This window comes from Uranotaenia lowii, chromosome 3 (genome assembly GCF_029784155.1).
Source record: "Uranotaenia lowii strain MFRU-FL chromosome 3, ASM2978415v1, whole genome shotgun sequence".
Classification (NCBI taxonomy): Eukaryota; Metazoa; Arthropoda; class Insecta; order Diptera; family Culicidae; genus Uranotaenia; species Uranotaenia lowii.
In genome coordinates, this window is record NC_073693.1 from 267,917,829 (window position 1) to 267,941,533 (window position 23,705).

General features: G+C 33.5%; 1 long non-coding RNA gene across 2 annotated transcripts in view; it reads right to left on the minus strand.

The window, feature by feature from the left end:
- Window positions 1-898: 898 nt before the first annotated feature.
- Window positions 899-23,705, minus strand: part of LOC129756103 (uncharacterized) — a 52,538-nt gene continuing 29,731 nt past the window's right edge. The window contains exons 2-3 of one of the 2 annotated variants that reach the window (XR_008739393.1): window positions 1,529-1,591; window positions 899-1,242 (exon numbers count right to left, since the gene is read on the minus strand). This is a non-coding gene — a long non-coding RNA (uncharacterized LOC129756103). The remainder of the gene's footprint in view (window positions 1,243-1,528; window positions 1,592-23,705) is intronic. The other variant, XR_008739392.1, reaches the window with a different exon arrangement.

Sequence of the window (23,705 nt, forward strand, 5' to 3'; positions counted from 1 at the left end):
CAGTATGGTCAGTGTCTAAAAGATAGGTAAATGAAAAAACGCTTCATAGAACAAGACAGAACCGTTAATAAAAGAAGATAAAATAACATTTTTTATGTTTGTACAAATGTTTTCTTGCCGATACCGGGAATCGAACCCAGTACGCCTGGCATACCAAAACCAGACTCGCGCCAGCCTATCCGCTAGACCACCGCGCTTAGGATAGAATAATATTTTTTATATGCGAATAATCGAATCTAAAAACAAGTAGATTCAAGTCCGACCTGTAAAAAGCTTTTGCAACATTCGCATTTATAGTTCGGGCAAAAAAACGAAACAAATATTAAAATCACTGTAAAATTGCCTAGGTTAAAATTTAAAAAAAAAATTTAAAAAAAAACTCTTAGTATAATATACAGACTTGAAATTCAAATTTGAGAAAAAAAAACCTTGCCAAAACCTAGATTTTCTTATGTTTTGCCTTTATCTACATGAATTCATATATGTAATCTCGAAGCGGACAAGGAATGATGATTTATCGAAAGAATATTAGTCTTAAACCTAGAGTATGTACTACATAGAGGGAGCTATCACGTTAACCAAGGGAGAGTTTTTTAACGGTATTTATAAGCATCTAAAGGGTGGTGCAAAGTTTTGATAGCAGAAGATTGATTTTAAACACATGTCTAGTTCCGTTTAAAATTTCCGCCTAAAAACTTTAGATACAACTAAGACTCACTACTTATTTCAAAGCGTGCTACCAAAAACAACTTCCGAACAAAGTGGGAAAGCACTCTAATAAATTCTCGCAACCACTCTTCGTGCTATGGGAAAAATTCTACCGGAATTCAACTAATGAGGAAAGGGGCAACGAAAAAAACTCCAGAACCTCACCGTTGGTCAAGTGTGATACCTCGTATATTTTGTTCAGTATTCTCACCCTCTCGACCAAACTCTCAGCCCTCCGAGCGAAGGATGCTCTCCTGTCTTGGGCGGAAGTCATCCTGCAGTCTGCTTCTTTTAATCGGCTCCTTCCGGTGTTGCACTTGCACTTTCTTCGCTTCCGATCGCTACACCACTTAATGGGGCTTTAAATCTTTACGGTTGCAAGCAACTGCCTCGACTTCCTTCACACTTTTTTCGTTTTCTCCGTATTCAATAATGATGAGACGTTTAGCTCTTAAATATTTAAATTGCAATAGGGATCTACCCAGTGACACACTTATTTTCACTCAAATGGAACTAAATTACAACGAACTTCACCTGAAATAATATTTAATTGAAAATTTCAAAGCCTTAAAACACTTTTCAAAACAAACTTCGCTCTCCCGAACAATGAAGCCCTCGTTTATTATGAACGCCAACTTTCGTTCGAAGTTTATCAAGGAGCATCACATTTCTGGATTTTTTCTTTACAAAACTTAACCACTTAGGAACTTTTCCCTGCCAGCACGAAGAAAACTACCAATTACTCAAACAAGCAAGCATCACTTTCCAACACTTTGCACTGTGCTCACTTGAAAACTTCGAACATACATATGAACTCGACCTGGTATGACAGTACATACAATCTGGTTCGCACCAACGATAACTGCCTTCTCTGCCCCCGTTCCTGAAATGTAAAGTAAAGAAAAACAAAATTCACTGTTGATTCTAATGTGTTTACACTTTTGGGTATTTTTTTTCTCTTTCGAGACGCTGTTGATGTCGGAGGTCTATCAGTCTGTCCAGTTTGGTTCATCCGTCCATTTGAAACCGTGTCAAGCGCTGCCAAATTTCGACCCTTTGCTCTGAACCACAACCCCCACAGCGAAGTTTGCTTTTTGCCCCACGCACTGCAAGCGTTTGTCGGTTTAAACATGCCGAGCGATTGTAAAGTAAACTTACCTACTTTTAGTTTGCGCGGAATTGAAATTATGGTTCCCTCCGATAAATGTGATAGTAGACCGTGTGTATTCGGAAAAAAACAGAATTCGACTAACTTAAACCGCTCAAACTTTCTGGTTTTACGGAGCCAAGATACCTATTTGTGTACAAACGTTACTGAAAGATAATTAAAAAGTTTTTTTTACGCGGATTCACTCGGGTTAAGAATTCAGATCTTTGTTTTCAACGTTCATTTTTATAACTAGAGATGTACCGAATAGTGGTATTCGGCGAACGGCCGAATACCGAATATTGACCTTTTCAACTATTCGGCCAAACGAATATTCGGCCGAATATTCGGTCGAATATTCTGTTGATTTTCAATAGAAATACTTCTATTTCTACTGCTATTTCTAATAGAAATCTTCTATTTCTGCCATCATAACATAGAGGAAATGTTTTAAGTAGGTTTTTCCAACCAGATGTATCAGATCTTTTTTAAGTAGAGGTCTCTTTGATTTTCAACATGTCACCATTACCTGAAAGGACATCAGATAGCTTGTCGTTTCTAGGACGTTTATATCAAATGAGATTGGATTCCAGTGAAATCTGGAACAAAACAAGTAAAAAAAGGTGTTAAGCTAATTAAAATTGCTGTTTTTATATCGAATTAGATGAATGTCTTATTTTTGCTAGATGTCATTAAAATAGTTGCCAGAAAGAACGATGATCTTTAACCTTAAGCATACAATACTTTCTACGACACGTCTACACACGGCCGGGTTTTAACGATTTTTTTAACTTGTTAAAAAGGAGGGAAAATCTTAACAGGATCTATGCATTATTCTCAAACATACAAGAGGAAAAAGAAATAAAATTACTTGAAATTTAAAGTATTCATCGAATTACAAAAGCAGTGTTTAAATTGTACTTACCAAAAAAATTAACTCCAAAACATCGTTTAGTAACAGAAAATTTAAAAATTTTCAAAAAGATATTTGTTTTTTTTTTTTTTAATTTTATCAAGCATGAAATCTGAATAAACCTGGGTAAAATCCGGGAAGTTTAAAAAAAAAATGAGGCCATACCGGTCAGATTTGACTTTTCTCGAATTCTTTATTTGGTTTATGGGCAAGCCTGATGTTTCAAGAAAATTTGAAATACCTAAACGATAATCAAAGTATGAAGCTATCTACAGTAAAAATACACGGACACATCTTAAATGTTTATCTGAAACCATAAATCTTTGTTGATTTTGACGGTTTTTCAACATTACTTTTGGATATTCAATAAATTATCCAACATCTGTTGAAAAATTTGAGAATTCTGTTTTGAAAAAATTTTAAAACATAAATATTCGGCCTATTCGGCCTATTCGGCCGAATACCTAGCTCAACTATTCGGTGAGCCGAATATTCGGCTTAACGGTTTTTTGGCGATATTCGGCCGACCGAATATTCGGTACATCTCTATTTAAAACTATAGACTAAAAGAAAAGAAAAAGAAAATGGATACCGAAGCAATTTATATATTTAAAACACTTAGAATCATTGCTTAAGTTTAGCTCAGAGATGAAAACCGATGCCAATAATGGCATTTGAATTTGATGTAATTTTTGAACTAATAAGCAAGTTATGCGTTCTTTAGAACATCGTATTGCCTTATCAAAATGATGTAAGAGCATTGTAGCCCATTGCAATGGGATGACATGGCCGTAGGAACGGGGGGGGTTTGGGGGTTAAACCCCCCCATGAGGGTCCAGGAAAAGCAAGCGAGGTATTCTACTCAAAATTTCAAAATGTTAATCAAATTTTTATGATTGAGTATGTTTATCCAAGAGTAACAATTTGGACTCAGAACTTATGCCTAAACCTCGAAAACTAATCCCACGTCCAGTATTCTGTAACAGTTTTTCAAAATTTTCTCCCGTTTAGATGATGATTGATTGATGAGATTGATCTCATTTCGGAGGTTCTGGTTCCATATTATCAAAATCCAAATTGTCTTTCTGATTTCATATTTCGGATTCTGTTTTAAAGCTTTTTAAGCTGTTGTGTTTGGTCATTTATCATATTAAAAAAAAAATTTTTTCATTAAAATGAAAAAGTAAAAAAAAATAATAAATAATCTGAAAAAAATCGTCAAATATAGTTTGAAATACGAAGAATCATTTGGCATTATTCACTCAAATTCGACAATGTTAGCGCTCATACTCGGCTCTGAGGGCCTCATATGCATTTTCAATATAAAGGTTAAATTTCCCTTAATATTCATACTCAGATTCAAAATTCTTAAGCTGAATTCTAATGCTATACATTTTATAAAGAAACTTCATTCTATAAAATTGTACTCAACATTTTTATAACTCAAAGACACTAAATTTGCAGAATTTGGTCCAGTGATTTCTGAGATAGATAGGGGACAGTGAGGATACTTGATCCCCTTTTCTTAGTTTCACCATATCTTTTTGGAAAAAAATAGCAACTCGCCGTCTTTAACATTTTCTGGCAGCTTGTAACTTCAAGTTTCTATGCTCCAAAAATTAGAACGATACTTGAACCCGTTGATGAACTAGAAGCATTTTCGTGCGAGTAAAAAAAATGCGATTTTTCTGAAGTTAGGGGAGACTTGATCCCCTATTGAAGGAGACTTGATCTTTTATTCAGGAAGCCCTAATCCTTGTAAAAAAAACCAACAAAACCTCAAGATAGAATGTTAATTGACTATTTTGGTCATGTTTATTCTCATTTCACAATTTATAGCAGACATATGAAGAAAATTCTATAACTTTGTCTCAACGCTAATAACATTGCATACTTAAAGGCGCTATTTTTTTATAATTAAGAGAAAATTAATTATTTTTGCTCTTTTCTTCAGACAATTGTTTGATAAATATTAGTTTTTGGATAAATATTAGGAATTTTGTAATCAGCAATCATAACGATCAATTCAGAGGAAGAATATGCCGTTTGGAAGGGGGATCAATTGTACCCATAATCAACATTTTAGAAAACTTTTTCTGAAAAAAGTTGAGAGTTTTCCCTTGATTTGAAAATAGGGCATTTGTAAGTTCATTTTACGCTCGAACGATTGATACATTGGAACGAATATTTTTTTCATAATTTTTCCATGTAAGGAACATTTTAAAGTGATGAAAAAAGATCTTCAAGTTACATTTTGTGAAATTTTTCAAACAAAGTTCAATTACTCAAACAATTATTTTGTTAAAATTTTTTAAACTACAAGCATTGTTATTTTGCTCATTTTGGCACATTTTTCTAGAACATTTGATCTTTGTAAGACATTCCAGTTTCGAGATATAGCTAAGAAATCAAGTATCCCCAGGGATCAAGTATCCTCATTCTCCCCTAAAGCCAAGTTTAATGTTTTCGGGCTAAGATTTCTTTGCTTTCCTTAATGTGTTGAATTTGCACAGCACTCAGACTTATAATTTTGCGTAAATTTAAAATTTTTAATCATAATAAATTTTTAAAACAATTCGACTGAAAATCACAAATAAAAATAAGAATTTATGTTTTTTGCATGTTTTGTTTGATTAAAAGATCTGATTTTTTTAAATTCTACATAGAAAATTAATTTTGGAATTGATTTTTTATGAAAAATATGTGTTGATAAAGAAAAATGTATCTTATATTCAGGATAAAAAAAATTCAGGAAACACTATATTTTCTTGGTGTATTGTAAAACATTAAGTTTATTGCAAATTTTCAAAAGCCAACTTACAAACTAAGATCTTATCTTGGGATTGAGTTCTCTGACTTTTACTTTTGAAAATTTGATCTACTTTTATCGATGATTAAAATATTTCAATTTTTTTCAAAAGTTTGGTAGATTTCACTTACTTGAAAAAAAAAACAACTTATTCTATGCTCAAATCAAATAAACTCTTGGAACAGACTCTTGAAAAAAATCCAAGCCTGTAACCACTGATAAAAGTAAGTTCCTTTCATTTGTTACTAGGCTTTATTTACAAATTTTGTTTACCATTTCCAAGATTTTGGGATGTGTCTTCAAAAATTACTACAACAATACTACAAAAAACTTTTTTTGTAAGAACGTTAAGTGTCGTGCCCTGTAATACGTCGTGTGTTAACTGTGTAATTAAGTTCTTACGTTGGCACAATCCCGTTCAATATGAGTCTAAAAAAAACCTTAAAAATAAATAATCAAATTGTAGGTACTGAACTGTTTTTTTTTCGTTCATACATTTTTGGAGCAAAAATAACGTAGAAATAAACCAGTCACCAAACACCCCCCCTTAATTTACTTGAGCAAATGGTAGTCAATTTTGAATTTGTTTCAAATTCTGAGCTTCTGAACTTTTCATTTTGTTTTGAATTTAAATTTAAAATAGTCCTTTTTGACTTTTTCATATTTGCCATATGAAATAGTCAAAAAGGAGGGTGAATGGTTATAACACGAAAATACAATCAATATTTTTTCTCTGCTGATGTCGTACATTTATTAGCTTCACCATGCAGTTTATTTTTTAATTGGCTCAGAAAGAAGAAACAATAAAAAAAATCCTTCTTTGTCCTTCAAGTATTAATTTGCCTTTATAGTAAGAAATTTAAGTAGTAGTTAAATTCTCCATTGTAGTGATCAGTTTTCCAGTAGGAGCTTAAGAAACGTATGACTTCAATTCGCAGTCTTACTTTCTAATCTATCTTTTTGACATAGTTACTAATATTTCAAAAATATTTTACAAAACAAATTCAATTGTTGCCGCATGATATTCATTTTTAATGAAGATTCGGGCAACGGAAGGTTCCTCATTAGCATTTTTTTAAATTTCAAAATATTTTCAAAATCGAAGACTAGGTAATCATCAATTCAGAAACAAGACAAAATATTCAAATAAAACTTTACTTTAAAGATAAAAAGCTAATACGGATCTGAGATTCAAATATAAATAAGAATTACAAATTCTGTACTTTTTCTTTCGTTACAGTTGGTTCATCGAGAATGTTTAAACTTCACAATGTCATCATTCTAGAGGTGGACCAGCCTGTGGCTGAAAACCTCTTAAATAAAAACACAAAAAATGTCATCAGTAAAGATTCTCTTGCACAAAGTTATTTTACCTTCAATTTTACATCATTCAAATATTAATTATTATACTTTAAATAAACCTATTGGTGTTAAGAAATTTAAAAATTAAATTTCAAGATCCAATTATATCTAATTCTGTTTGAAATCTATCTTTTTTTTTATTTTTTTTTCCAAGGAATTTAACAGCAAGCTGTCATTCTTCCCATATGGTGGATTTGAAATCTATCACATCAAACATTCATTTTATGAATGACCGTTTGAAAAAATTCCAAGTACTGCCAAACAGAAATCGAATGTGAAATATTAGGAGTTATATTTTAATAGCTGAGCTAGCTAAGCTAAGCTTATTCAAGATTTCTAAATTCGCGTTAATGCGTTGAAGCACAAGAGATTCCAGCAACAATAAACCATAAGAAGAGATAGTGTGTTTGTAACTTCTGCGTTCCCTATAAGTGTTTGGAGCCAAAAAAGAAAAAAAGTTTTTTAATTATGAAGGAATTGGTTTTTTTGTGATAAAAATTTAAATTCATCTCCAAAACACATAATCTGCATTCACAACTATAGCACAAGAAAACAAAATTTACATGTTCCGAGATGCAAAGAATCTGAAAACTGATTTTGACTTATTAAGAGGCACTGAATGCAAATTTGAATTTATTATCAGCTCTCGTTTCCAGTATAACTTTTGATCAATGTTTCTGTATACAATGAGTAATTTACCGTGAATTTTTAGCGACAAAATTATAAAAGTAAGTATGTTTCCTCGTTTTGTAAAATACGGGAATTTTGAAAACTTTTTAAACCAAAATCAATCTTGAATATTTTTTAAGCAAAAGTGAAAATGCTTTTCAGCCACCAAAAAAGGTATGAAATATATCAAACTTTTCCGAGTCAAATACTTAACTCAACAAGGCTTCCTTTTGTTATTTTAGCACTAGTCATGATGTTATGTATTAAATAGTAAAAAAAAATGTTAATTTTTTTTCCGGGAATCAGCCACTTAGTGGCATTCTTCCTAAAACCTGCATCGTTGAAGGAATAAATGACAATGAATAGAATCAATTTTTTTTTTGTCATTCATATAGGTTAGCATCAGTTTGAATTGACCGATTTAACTCTAACTGATTAGTTTTAAAATTACAAAACGCCACAAAACAAGAAGTTATAGACAAAATCTGACAAAGAAATCGAGTTTAGGACGCAAATACCTTCCAAAATAAGTTTGCCTATGTTTTAATTGTTTTTCTTGAGAATTTAAACTATCCCGCTATCAGTGGACTATTTTTTCAGCAACAAGGCTTCGGAGATCTTTTAGTGATTTTTGACTAACACTGCTGGATTTCAAGATACCAATTATATCGCCGAAACCGCTTTCAGCTCATCCACACAATAATGTTGAAATTTTCAATTTAAATCCAGTTCAAAGTTTGATACTCTGCATCTGAAAGTTTGGCTATTTCAACTGCAATGATTAAGACTCTTCACTGAGGAATAGTATAAACTATCAGAATTAACCCATAATTGCATGTTTTTTTTATTATAATACAATATCAATTCAAAAATTTAGAATTACGTGTAGGTACCAACATGAACAAAATAAAAACCTTTTTCACATTCTCTATGATTTATTTGTTACAAATTTGTAACTATTTCATTCGTTTCAGTACAATTAAAATTGGGTTTTTTTTTTACGAAAACTTGAAGTTCAAAAGCAAATCAATTAAAATTAAGTTCCAAAAGCTTCATAGTTCAGAAACTGATTTAAATAGTCTTATTTTCAACTATATTTATATTCAGAGTGAAGATTTTTTATCTTTAGAATTTGAAAAATCAAAACCAGAATTTTTAACGAAAATTGTTTTTTAAATTGAAAATAATAATACTAAATTTCCAGATCACGATTCAGTAAAATACTCCAATGAAGGATTTAATCATCGTTAATCAGTTTGAAATTTAGTTTTTAGTTGAGTTCAATATTCATTCTTAAAGGTATAGTTGAAAAATGAAAATCATAAAAATTTTGTTTTAAGCTAAGCACTGATATTCAGAGCTCACGAAAAAAAATGTAGATAATTTTATGAATTTTATTCTATATTTCCATCTCTCAACAACGTGTGACAAATGACATTTATAACGAGAAATTCTTTAAAGAGCTTTTAAAATGACAATTCTAAATTATCAGATATACAAGTTACGACAATTTTTTATCAACATTTTTTCGCGGTTAATATTATAGATTCGCTGGTTGTTCAATAAAGATTGAGAAAATTTGTTAAAGTTTTCATTATTCCTCTTTTATTTCATATTTTTCGAAATACATCTGATTTTGTTCAGTTAAATTCAAGACTGGTTTTTGAAAATTTGGAAAATGACCCAGCCTCCCAAGGGCCAACTCTAGGACCGCGCCTGCCTCGGGCATAACGAAGACTGTGTTAGTCGTGATTTTAAATGATGAGTTTTGAACCGTTGAAACAAATAAATAATAGATAGAAGTTAAAAGTTAAGAATATTGCTTAGTAACTCACTTGCCAGTAATTTATAATTATTCTTAGAGTTATGAATCTAATATAACAGGCTAATGATAAAGTTTTGTTAAATTTGGTGGAAAACGTACTCAAAATAACCTGAAATCAATCAGTGCCGATTAATTCATAAAATTCTACCCGCTCATTTTCTTCATCATTAATTTCTTCTGACTTTCTATCCGCCTGTAAACGTTCAAATTCTTAAGATGATCTGTCTAAAAAGGCCATCACTTTTCAGAGATTAAGCCGATAAATCAAGTAACAGACAGAAATTGCGTTAAATAACTTCTTCTTAAAACTAAGTCTTTTTAAAAAATATTTCCCTGAATAATGAAAACAAGCTGATAAAAAAACAATAATTGTATTTTTTCGATTAAGCACCCCCCGAGTAAAGTTAAAATCTGCTCTCAAATTCTAAGTACCTTGAAAAAAGTGATTTCTTTTGGCTTGCTTTAAATGTTATCTCATTTTTAATTACCGTCAAACGGGGCATCATGCAACAGCAGGGATAGATGCAACATTTGTATACCACAACACTCATTCAATTTTTTTTCAATATAATGTATAAATATAATGTAATAAAGATCAACTAATGATAGGTCAATGAAAATGACATAGTTTCTCACATCGTAAGAAAGTTGTTTAAAGTTTTTTATTTTCATAGAAAATTTTAGAATTGAAATATAGATGTGCAATATCACTTACAAAATTTTTACTGCTTTTATTACCTTTCCCAATACTGATGGTGTAAAAATATTTTTCGAACAATTTCCGATTTTTTTCAAAATAATTTTTTTTTTAAATTCGGTTACTAGTCTGGGCTAAAATGCATCAAAAAGCAAATCAAAGATTCACCTTTTAAATCCCGTTTCTGTATGCTGGAATATGGTTGTTTTACATCACGCGTTTGTAAATTTCATAATAACATCCATCTGAATATTAGTTTTTATGATTACAGCTAGTAGATTTTTTTTTGTAGTAATTTTCAACCCCCAAATGTATGCAGCATCCTGATGTATTTTCTTTTAAAACATTTTTGAAAAAATGTAAAATTCAATTTGAACGAAACCTAAAATTACTGTAATTTATGGTTTATGCGATATGACATAGCAACTATATATAAAAAAAAAAATTTTTTGAAACGTTTTCGTATGATTTTCATTAAAAACAAAGTTTGTTGCTACTTACCCTTTTTAGTAGGGTGAAAATCGCATATTTTTGTAAAATTAAATATAATTGGTGAAACCAATTAGTTTTTTAGACCAAGTCAATTTGATGTCCTGCCAACCTTAAAACTTTTGATGTACAAGCGGTTTGATTATATGTAAGACAATCACCACACTGTGGACAATAGACCGCTGCAAGCTTTGTATGGTAATTTCAAATACTTAAAATTTTACACCTCCCATAACTTCTTTTGGTTATTTTTGCTGCCAGAACTAGCAATAAAAATGTTGGAAGCGATCCATCCAGTCCTGATTTAGCGCAACGAGTTTTAATTTTTATATGGAAATTTGTATGGGAAAACAAAATTTTTCATTCAAAAATCACCAGACATGTTCTGAAAATTCAAAAAATATATTTTTGGATGATAGATGTTCCTTTATTTTTGCACAAACCTAAGTTGTAAAAGATATTCAATGTAATATAAAATTTTTGTATCCAAAATTTATTGTTTTTAATTTTATTGCTTTTGACTGCTTATTTGAAAGCTATGTAAGTGTGTAAAAGTAGAATGGAAATAAAAAATCTCAAAAAACTGCTTTACATTGCCAGAGAATTAATTAATTTATAAAGCGGTTTCAAAAACTTTTCATGCAATTATTAACAGGTCTAGCAAGCAAAGTCTGCTATTTTTGAATATTTTTCAATGGATTCAGATTTTTTATTTTGAAGTGGTTATAACTTTTTCCATAAAATTCTTAGCTGCTTGTCATGTTAGCAAAAAATGAAGCTTAAGAATAGTCATAACCAAAAATAAAAGACCGACTTCATTTCAAGCTTATTTGAATTTTCTGGACGATTTAATGTGCAAAAATTTCTTCTTCCATACAAATTCCCATAAAAAATTAAAACGCGTTGCGCTAACTCAGAAATCAACCAAATCATCTCAAATTTTACACTGAAGCTTGGTGACCTAAACGGCATCGAAAAAACATACGGGAGCAAAAAGTCATTTTTAGTAGCGGTCTAGTGGACAAGTTTTAAGAGGCCATTGAAGATGAAATGTTTTCTCATGATGCCCAGTGCGACCAATAATTTAAATCACAAAGTATCGCAGCCATATTCGACACGACTCACTGCTGAGAAAATATGCAGCTAAAGGGAATGTACCGACATTTGAATTTGGTAGCAAAATTGGCACCACAACCAGGCTAAGCAATGAAGAGCCATTTTTGCCACTTGCGTATATCTAACTACTGACTAATAAAACGATTCCTTATCGCACATTGTTATTTTTACTTATTATTATCAGCATTTACTTCCTATCGGTAGCATGTTAATTAGTTTTTGTGGATTAGTAGGGAACATAATTGATGATCAGATTACATTTAGTGCTTGACACCTTATCTTCTGGGATACCTGAAAATAATTTCGAGCTCTCCTTCAAAGGAATTTAAAACAAGTGTGAAAATATTGATATAAGATAACAATTTCAAATGTTTTACACAAATCCCCTCGCGCAGAGATATCCAAAATAACTGATTATGTTGTCAATTTGTGAACCATGCAAAATATCGAGTATGTAAAGTACACGGACAATGCAAGTAAACAAAAGCAATATTATCGCGCGTTCACTCGCGTGTTTGTTTACCTTAAACTAACTAGATTGTATCTCCTAATACTCAACTCAAACATCAACGATACAACATTCAGCTCCGAGTGCCCCACAGGGTATAATTATATTTATTGTTCCGGCGTTCATTGATTTTCATAGCCCGTCGATTATCACGTTGTCGCACTAAAGGCGCCCGATCGTGTTCAATTCATATACCTAGTATGCAAAATCTACAGCGGTAGCTTACCATTTATTGGTCATTTATTGCATTCATTCGCAAACTCAAACTGGGGCCCTACATCCTACAGATTATTTAAGCAGCAAAAGTTGTTGGGATGCAAGTGCGTCGTCACATCATCAACTGCGAAACGTGCTCGCCGTTCGATTTGCCCATCTATACGTGCTATACGGTTCAAAGCAATTGATCAAATAGGGACCTGAATCAGTCAGTGGAAGGAACTATAAAAAAAATTGATGAAAATTTGTTTTCTTCCAAGAACATTAAGCTGTAATTGCCTAATATATTAGCCTAATATATTCACATTCTTGCTAATATATAACTTTAAACATTAATCTTCTTCAGTCTTAAGCACCCTTAAGAATTAAACTTTTGGTTTTTGGTGATAAGTATTCTTATAATTTTTTCCTTTTATTTTTGCCATTTAATTAACTATAAGCTGAAGTTGCCAACTTAGCAAACTAGTTTCGAGTAGTTTCGTTAATCAAATACTTCGATTAGCATGAATTATGTTTTATTAGACAAGTGAAAAGGAAGCATTTTCATCGGTTTTTCTCATACCTGGTTCAGTAAATGTTTTCGATTTTGGACACTCTTAAATTCGAGCCAAGAACAACGAAGCAAATTATTTTTTACTTTGTTCATTTCTTCAAAAATTTTATTTTTGATAACTGATTCATGGAACGTATGGTTTTGCTATATATTCATGATTGTTGGATTATAACTTAAGATTTTAGACTCAGAACATCGAATGCAACAAATACTTTTTGCTTTTTGTTCCTGATTTCCTTTTTGTCGTTTTACAAGTGGAATAATTTTTATATTTGATCTTCTTTATTTGACTGTGTTTTAGTTTCTGTTTCTATTTCTATTTTAGTATTCAAAGGACTCGGTAGGCTGTGCTCAAAAGTGACAGGAGTTTTTGTTTTTGTGCAAAAAATTACATTTTCTCAAATCAAATTAGACCTTGTATATTGATTCAAGAACGGATCCTGAAAAATTTTCACCAGGATTGGCCTCGATCAAAAACACCTAATCTTCTTTCCGGAGAACCCTGAATGCAGCTCGTAGCACTTTTGAAGAATTTAAAAAATATTTTGCCTCAGGAGTCCTCAATCTTATTTGAGAAATTCGTGAGTCCGTTCCTATTTTTTTTAATTAGTCAGGTGGAATTTATAAATAAACACAAAATCAACAGATTAATCATCAATTCTTATCAAAGATTTAATCAATCATAAAATAAATGATTTGTTTCATTCCCTAAATAAATATTTCGGTGAAAAATCCACAAATGAAATCCGAAGTACTCACAATTACAAAGTAAAGCATTCCTTGAATCAGATTTTCTGTTCTATGATTTAATATTTTTTAGAAAAGGCTTTATTATGATTTGAAATGTCAGCCCATTGGGAGAAGAATAACTCGTATAGACATTGCACTCACAAGAACCCTAGAAAACTTCAGAAGCATGTTGGAAAGCCTGGAAGAATACTTCAAACGTGTCCCCAAAGGAAAAAAAATGCCTTATGAAATGTAGTGATGCCGTTACCAAAACTAACAGAGCAGTGGTCGGAAAATCGCTCAAGAAAAGCAATCAGGAATGGTTTCTAGCTAGAATGATGCTACCTCCGAGTGCTGTGATACGCACGTGGTAAAAGTACCCATTGAATATATGTCGAAAATCAACACTAACTAGATACAAGAAGATATACCATGCCCCACCGGAGGCTACCGTTGCTATTCGTCACGTGGCCAATCAACGGTGATCGACATACTTGGTGATACATTTTGAACGTCGCTCCCTCAATCATTCCCGAACGTCTATCCTCGCATCATTGTTGATAATGCTCGTTATTGATAGACGATCATTAATGTTTCAAAAGGAAAAATCTGAATAAATACCAGGACCACATGTTCAAAAAAGCTGTAGCACATGCTGGACAGTTCATTGCGGTTACCTAGTCATGATTTTGTCCTTCTAGGCAAAACGAAAAACAAAAAATCATCTGATAGCCTACATAGATCGCTCAGAACTGATACATATCAGTTATGATCCTAAAGGTTGAAAGTCGTTAGGGGAAGGAAATCAGCATCGAGACGTTCGTTGCTGATAGTCTGCGTCCTTTTTTACTTCATCATGTATCGCAAAAGTGTTTCAAATACAGAAGCGTCGTTGTCATGCATGATTGTTTGTATGATTTGGTTGAAGAAGGAAAATTTGACTGCTTTGATTTTTTGGCTCGGAATGTAGTCAAGCATGGCTCAGTGAAAATGATTGATTTTCAGAAGCATGTAACAGAGTTTTTATAATAACTGCCTGGGTTATAGAGACAATCGAGAGTGATTCAATTATCAGAGGGATTCAGAAAAAATACTTATTCATTAATTCTTTTCAATTATTCACTTTATTTGCAAAAACTAAAATCTTATTCAGAATCTACTGATGCATTTTGATGAAAAAAAATATACATCTGATCTCTTCCTTGATTTCGATTGAATAAATCCTAAGTTTCGCCCAAATTTTCCCAGTTATCGCCCGGGTTTTTAGTTGCCCGGATTTTCCGAGTTTTTAGATAACATACACCGAATTTGCTCGGACAACAAAAAAATTGAGGTTGGAAAAGTCCAATCTTCATATTTGGGGTAACCCAGAACAACTGGCTATAGCACCATTTAGAAATGTGTTTAAACATCTCTAAACCGGCAAATGATCAATGTTTCACGGTGAAGTTTGATATTTGTATTTTAAGCAGACGTTATGTCATTCAGAGTGGTCGTTCAGAGTGGTTTAATTTATGGAAACCGTTTTGTTGATTTAAATGCTCTAATCAATCATATCAGAAATCCAGCTTATCGCCCTTGTTTTCGCTGAATAACTCCGGCAACATTTTAACCCTTTCATGCATTGTGTTGTTTTAAAACAGCACTAATCAAAATCCAAAGATCTCAGAAATCGCGTGGATATTTTGAATTATGTACTCACTAAAAATTGCTTGAAAATTAAAAATGAATTGACGATCGGTGATTATTCATTCATGTCTGAGAAATTTGATACCATGTTCAAAAAAAAGGAAAAAAAAATATTTTTTTTGCGAAGGTAGTTTATGGACAAAACGCTGCTATTTTTGAGAATTTCGAAATTCAACCAAATTTTATCTCCTATATCCATCAGAATCACCTTCCGGCATCAAATGAACTGTTTGGTAGAAATATGCAATCCCGTATTTAATAAAACTATTAATATTTTTTTTTGACATTGATGAGCTGTAGCTTTCATAAGACTCGAAATAACAGCTTCGAACCAATTGATTTGTGTTATTCGAATGAAAATTATATCAATATATATATATGCACCATTTATTGAAAGACTCATTAAAAAAGTCATACTTTAAAAGATTAAAGAGTAAAAAAATATTATATCTTACAGCTTCTCATTTAATGAAAAGATAATCTCATAAAACTACATCCACAAATCAGACTCAACTCCAATAATGATTCCCTTTGGAGGTGGAATTATCGATATGAGATATTATGCCGGACCGGCTCTAACAAGCTTTCTAATAACTGGCATTGTCCTCCCAGCAAAACCGTATTACATACTTTGTCTTAAATTAACCTTCCCATGCCGTTCGGGTCAATATGACCCGAAGCGCACATTTAAAATCTCTTTATCATCATTCCAATATACTGAAGAACTATGAATTTTGACAGACCAAGTATGTTCTATGAAAATAATGATCAAGTTAACTTCAAAAAATTGAAATTCGAGTTTTGAAAATCGGTTCATTGGGAAATGAAATACAGCTAAGCAAAGCAAAAAATTGATATCGGTTTTTTAAAGTTAGATTTTTTTCTACCGGAAGATCTGAGATAGCGGTCAAAACTTTCATTGGACCCCAACATATCTATACACTGTCGAATAGATGGATTCTTGACGATTTCAAACATCAATGAAACACTTAAATACAGAAAAGCTGTCAAAAGTTATGAGCATTTTAAAAATAAAATTGATTTTTCGGACTTTTTACTTTCTGAACCAGTTTCTGATAACTTGGTAATACATATCGACTTTATTTTAAAATTTTGAGTAATAAGAACAAATTACCTACACAATGAATATAATATCATCAAAATCGGTTAACATTTACAGCCAGGAGAACGAAATCAAACTACAACTCAAATTTCCCCGAAACGGATATTTTGCGAACGGCATGGGAAGATTAAAGAAATCAAATAAATCACATCCCATATCTTATCACAAGACAAAGCAGGATGGAAACAATCAGCCAGTAAGGATATTGGCAAATAATGTACCGAGCAGTGTGTCTGTATTTAAACCGGCATTAGAAACATCGTTCCCAGCAAACATTTTTGTAGCTGTATTCTTATGCTGTTTTGATATACGTTCAATATATATTATAGAATGATCATATGGATGTTGAGAAAACAGCATTTATCTACCAAAGTGGAGGCAAAATACATATATGAATTTTATATATGTCTAAAGCGATGAAATTTTCACCAATAATAGCCAGTGCCCGACACCTTATTCGTACCTTTCGGAAGAATGCAAAAGAGTGCAGAATGCTGCTATCATAGCTTTTGATTATAAAATTTTAATGGCCTTGCGGCGAGATGAATTCTAAGCAGAAATTTAGGACATTGTGAATAGATGAAGCGAGTGCGCTTCGCAGAAGAAGGCGATAAAAATCTAAAAATCATAGCTTTTAAATCGCTGCCAGCGACAATATTTTCCAGTTCTCTCATTGGTCAATATTACTCAACTTCTATCAGATTTTTAGCCATCTGGAAGCAATGTGGTGGAAAGAGAGGTGATGAGAAAGAAACGTTGCAAAAGTAGTAGTATCAGGTATCAGGTATCAGAATGGGGGTAGGCTTAATAGCGGCACGTTATCCAAACATACGGGAAAATTGTGCCTAGCCTTTTTTTTTATCCAAGATTTCATCATTTACCTGAGAAACCTGAAAAACCTATAAAAGGAAGAAATAAATTCAATCTATTTAAGATGGCATAAAGCCTTTCCACTAGGGATTATTAGCATTAAAGCTCTTTTCTACATTCGGTAAGGAATGATAGAATGTTTTTTAAGTTTAATTTCTTAAACTCAGATTCGCTTAAAGCGTAAGATCCCAGAGTACGAATACGTAGTCTAGCAAATGAGGGACAGTTACATATAAGATGGAAGGGATCTTCCACATCTGATTCACAACTACCACATACTGGAGATTTAGCACGCTGAATTTTGTGCATGTGATAGTTGAGTTTACAATGACCGGAGAGTGCTCTGATCAAGATGCTGCAATGAGATTTATTTAAAGTTAATAAGTAACTCGATATGATTGGAGATGGTTTTTCTAAAAATAATTTAGTTTGACGGCAAGTGTCCAACTCTTCCCAGTATCGTTCATGCTGGTTAGAGGACCAAGTTTGAATTTGCTTTCTGAACCAACATGGTGATATTGGGACAGCCGGCTCTGGTCTGTAAAATTCCTTTTCCGACCCAGCTCTAGCGAGTTCGTCGGCGCATTCGTTTCCAAAAATTCCCTTATGTCCGGATACCCATAGAAGGTTTAATCCATTGCCTTCAGCAAGTTCTTCGATTGCTTTCCGGCATGAGATTACCAGTTTTGATCTAGAACTGGAAGCACTGAGTGATTTGATAGCTGCTTGGCTATCTGAACAGAAATAAATTGTTCTGAACATAATCTTCTTTTGAAGTGCAATTTGCACTCCATACATAATAGCATATAGCTCCCCGATCAGGAGGGAAAAACAAAATTATATCAAAATGAGATATTTTGATACTTATTTTTTTTCTATCTAAATGAGTTATAATTCAGTACTCGTAGGATGTTAAAATATCTCAAATTATATCAAAAAATCCATACGATCATAGCTAAATTATATCAGTTTTTGATATGCTCCTATCAAGATTATATCTGGTTCAGATAGCATAGTTTGATATTGGACAGAACAAATTATATCAAAATTATAACTTATCAAGATATGAGTGCTTCGAGAAAATTTTCTAGTGGAAGGTCAATAAACCACAATATTTGATAAAACCATGCCCCATTTTTTGTTTCCCAAAAATTTGATTCAATTTTATGAATCTGTTGAGCGAAACTCGTTAATGTAAGGTTTGAGCCGTTGACTTCGATGTCCGTGTTTCAGAAAAAGTTGTACGTATATCAAAATAAGATATAATCATTTTATTTTAGGACAATCCGAGAAAAATCTTGATCATCGAATATGAGCTCAACCCCATTCAAGTTTGTCAATCATAATAAGATATAATTCAGATTAGAGAAACTTAAAATCGAAAATTTGGAGTACTTAATTATAACTGAATCAGATGTTAATATCTTGGTGAGATACGTTTGAGTTATTATTTTGATATGCTCTCCTGATCGGGTCAGCCTGAAAGACTGACAATATTTTCCTAGAGGTTGAGCATATTCTATGTTCAACTCGTGACAGTAAATTCCTGCACCTGCACGGCCGTTTGATAATGAACCGTCAGTATAGAATACAATATGAGAGGACATTTGGTCCTCTACGAAACCTGATAACCATTCTTGAGGAGAAGGAAATTTGACTTTAAACCCCATGTAGGGAAAACTACTCGAGAGTGTTAAATCGTTTGGCGCTAGATTAAACTTGTTTAATCTAACTAATTCAGGCCACACATTTGTATGACTCGATGATCTTTCGATATTTCCTGACAGCCAGAGACCAACTGCCTGTAGACGAAAAGCACATGAGAGAGCTTCCTGTTTTAGGAACAAGTGTAGAGGTTTGATAGAAAACAGAGCCTCTAGTGCTGCAGTAGGAGTTGTAGTGAACGATCCGGACATCCCCAAAAGACACATTCTTTGAAGGTGATTTAGTTTAGTCCGAACTGTTGCAACTTCTCCTTTCTGCCACCACACTAGACACCCATAGGCCAGAATTGGCCTTACTATTGTGGAGTAAATCCAGTGAATATGTTTGGGTTTGAGTCCCCAGATTTTTCCGATTGCACGTCGGCATTGTTCGAAGGCCATGCATGCTTTTTTGATTCTGAATTCGATGTGATCAGACCAGTTTAATTTGGAGTCCAGAATGACACCCAAATATTTAACTTGATTAGACACGGTGATTTCGGAACCATAAAACAGCAGTGGGCGCACCCCGCGGGTGATACGTTTTTTAGTAAATAAAACAATATTAGTTTTTAGAGGATTAACTGAAAGTTCTACATGAGAACACCATCGTTCAACAGAGCGCAGAGCTTGTTGCATTATATCAAATAATGTGCTTATGCACAAACCTCTTACCAGCAGAAGATAATCATCTGCGAATCCATAGGTTGGTATTCCACGGTCATTGAGTTTTCTCAACAAGCCGTCTGCAACTAGGTTCCACAAAAGAGGTGATAGTACACCTCCCTGTGGGCAACCACGTGTGCTAACTTTTGTTATTGAAGCCTGTCTTAAAGACGAATGAAGATTCCTGTTACTTAGCATTGCGCTAATCCAGTTAGTTATAACACTAGGCACTCCATGAAGTAGTGCCGCATCCATTATTGATGTAAACGAGACATTATCAAATGCTCCTTCTATGTCTAGAAATGCTCCTAGACATGATTCTTTCTGTGAAAAACTATTTTCAATATTATGTACTACGTTGTGCAGAAGAGTGTTTATTTTCCTGTTTGGTATGCATGTTGTGTCGCATTAAGCGGATGTTGGACAAGGTATTCTTGCCTGATATGATGATCAATTAAACGTTCAAGTGCTTTTAATAGAAATGAACTTAGACTAATAGGACGGAAGCTTTTGGCTTCGTCGTATGATGATCGTCCCCCTTTAGGGATGAATTTCACGGCTATCTGCCGCCAAAGTTTAGGAATGTATCCATGAGCAAAACTGCTTATCATTATTTTTCTTAATATGTGTTTGAAATGATCGAAACGTTTTTGAAGCAAAACTGGAAATAAACCGTCACTTCCAGGAGATTTGTATTGAGCAAAACCATCGATTGCCCATTTGATCGATTCTGTAGTAACTATTTTCCGAGCAAAATGCAAGGAATCTAGACTTCCAGAAAAGAACTCAGGCTCTATCGATGAATCTTGATCAACACGTCCTGGAAAGTGAGTATTGAATAGACAACTTAATGTTTCTTCGTCGTTTGATGTATAATCACCACTAGGGGTTTTAAGGTATGAAACCTGATAATCTTTTGATTTGGCTAAGACTTTATTTAACCTACTTGCTTCGTGCAAGCCTGAAATGTTTGTGCAGTAGCTCTGCCAACTTGAGCGTTCGGCAGCTCTTGTTGCTTTCCGGTAAGCTCTGCGAGCCAACTTGAACGCATCAAAACCTTCCATGCGCCTTCGGTTCCAAGAGCGTCTGCAGTTTTTTCGTAATTTACTGAGATTTGAGTTCCACCATGGTGTACTGTTTTTGTTGAATTTCAACGTTCGTAAGGGACACGCTTCTTCATAAGAATTTAAAATAATTTCGGTGGTTTCTGCAACCACTTCATCCAACTCAGAAGGAGTAGTAATTTCAGGTGTATATCCATGAAATTTAGTAGCAAGATGATCCAAATATAGGTCCCAATTAGTTGTTCTTGGGTTTCTGAATGTAATTGTTTCTAAAAACTCACCTGAGTGTTCAAAATAGATAAACCTGTGGTCAGAAATCGATTCTTCGTTAGGCACATGCCAATTTGAAATTTCCTGAGAAATTGTTCTAGAACAAAGTGTGATGTCAATCACCTCTTCTCTGTCACACCTAACAAAAGTTGGTTTATTTCCTACATTTAGAATTTCTAAATCAGTGCTGCTTAAATATTCCATTAAATTTAAGCCTCCCAGATTGATATCTGAGCTACCCCATACAAAATGATGGGCATTGGCATCACAGCCAATTACAAGAGGTATATTTTGTGATTCACAGAATGAAATGACATTTTTTAAATCATCCGTAGGGAATGATTGTTCATATGGTGAGTATGCTGAACAGTAGACGTATTTTCTATCAGGCAGCGAAACCTGAACGACGCAAATATCTCTTGTTGTTAGATTGGGTATAAGTGTTGCATTTAAAGAATTGTTTATCAATATACATGCACGAGGCATTATTCGGGCATTAGTCATTCCAATTACACTGAACACAGTAAAGTTTGGTTTGAGCAAATTCCCTAAGTAAAAAGTTCCATTTCGGAAATAGGGTTATTGGACCAAGGCGATTGATGCAGTTCCATTAAGGATTAAACGACATAAGTTAAGTGTAGCGGTTCTTTTGTGCTGCAGATTTATCTGTGCAACCTTAATAGAAAGCATTTCTATCAAAGAATTCCACACATATTTCCATCACACACAAGAACCTCTGCACCTTCATATCGACGCATGAAGCGGGGTATCCCATACAGGATGAAAATTTTAAAATCGTGTGTATAATCTGAATCCCACGAGTTGCCAGGAAAAATACGGCCCTTTGCACCAGTCAGTGTCTGGCTATAGTGCAGACCTTAACAACGTTCTGCTTAAGATAGGATTATTATACACCCTCCTACCCCCACTTTGGGGCCCGCAGGCACAGAACCACCTTGAAGCGGGTGTTTACAAAATTTAGGAGAATACAACTCGTGCATGCGCATTAATAGCAATAAGCACAATTGGTGAATCCTCCCTGAAGAAACTTGGCTTGGAACCAAGCCAAGGTTTCCCCCCTCCCAATGTGATAGTCGCATTTGAAGAATGACTAACGCATATGGGAAGTACTGGATAAGTCGCCTTTTACGACGTGGACCAGTATCCCAGTGGTAGTATTCTATAAGCCGCCACCACACAGCCACAGAAACGTTGCAAAAGTAGTAGTAAAGTTTTTTCTTCGTAAACATAGTTACCATGACAGAAGTGACGTCACTACCGACCATTTTCGCGACGCATTTTGCCTAGGATAAATGAAGTCCTGACAAAGACGCGTCGCGACGCAGGGCTTGTTTATGTTTATTTTATTTTTTTCTCTCCGACGTGCAATAGTGTGCGTTCCTTTGCGCCACCTTAGTAAAAGTGTACCTCATTGATCTGGAAGCACTGCTGGCTGCAGAGAGAACATGATGTTGATTTTCTCACTTCAAGACCGCGCCAGAGCAAAATCATTTCGAAATTTCAAACATGCTGGACTTTCCATCATATCCGAATTAAACTGACTTCAAACGACATTTTATTCAACGTTTAACTGTGCAGTTGGAATAACGATTCGCAACACCATTGTAAATGACTTAAGTTATCATTTCTAATACGATTTCATGTGTGCTGGGTTGTAACTTGTAACGAGAAGCACAGCAAAAAAAAGTGTTGTTATATTACATCAAAAACGTGCACTTAACTTGAGTCGCTAAAGGTATCTAACATTACTTTGTTTTGATGTACAAAGTAACTACACGATTTTGATGTATAAAATTACACTAAAAGTATGTATCTCAGTAGACGAACTCGAGCACGAAGATAACGCTGCCATTACCTTTTTTCTAAACTTTTTCTAAATTTCTTACACGTTCGTTTTATACAAAATTATGCGACGGAAGAATTCAACTAGGAATCAGTTTCAGGCTGGAACTTCTATGTGTATACGAAATTGCAAAATTAAATCAGATATAAATACAGCAAAAGGATTTAAAGAGATGAATTTATTTCTTTAATATAATGATAAATATAAAACAATCACAAAATTCATTGCTAGATTTTGTTGTTGTTTTTCTTTTTGCTTTAAGAATAATATTTTCGCTGGTCAGCTTTGTTTTTGAAACAGCACTTCTCTTCTTGGACTGTTTGATTACGGGAGCTTTTTTGATAAAGTTTTAGAAAGAGAAACCGTTTGATCATGGACTGCCTTACTTGAACAGAAACTGTCAAGGTATTTGAGCAGCCCACGTTCAGCCTTGTTTCGTTCTTCTGGGATTTGAACGATCTCACGTTATTCTTCCAGCTTTCTGCACGCATGTCGAGACTTGGTAATGTTCTGTCTCAACCAATGGATTGCCATTGGTTATGCAATTCCGCTTCTGAAAACGCCAATCCATTCCTGTTTAAACATCAAATGAAATAGTTCACAAGAAAAATAAAAAGTTGAACATAAAATACTCACCTTCAGATCCGGCTATTTTAAATCTGTGAAGTCTTTTGCATCGCCGATAAACATGAACCAAAATTCCTGAACACGAAGA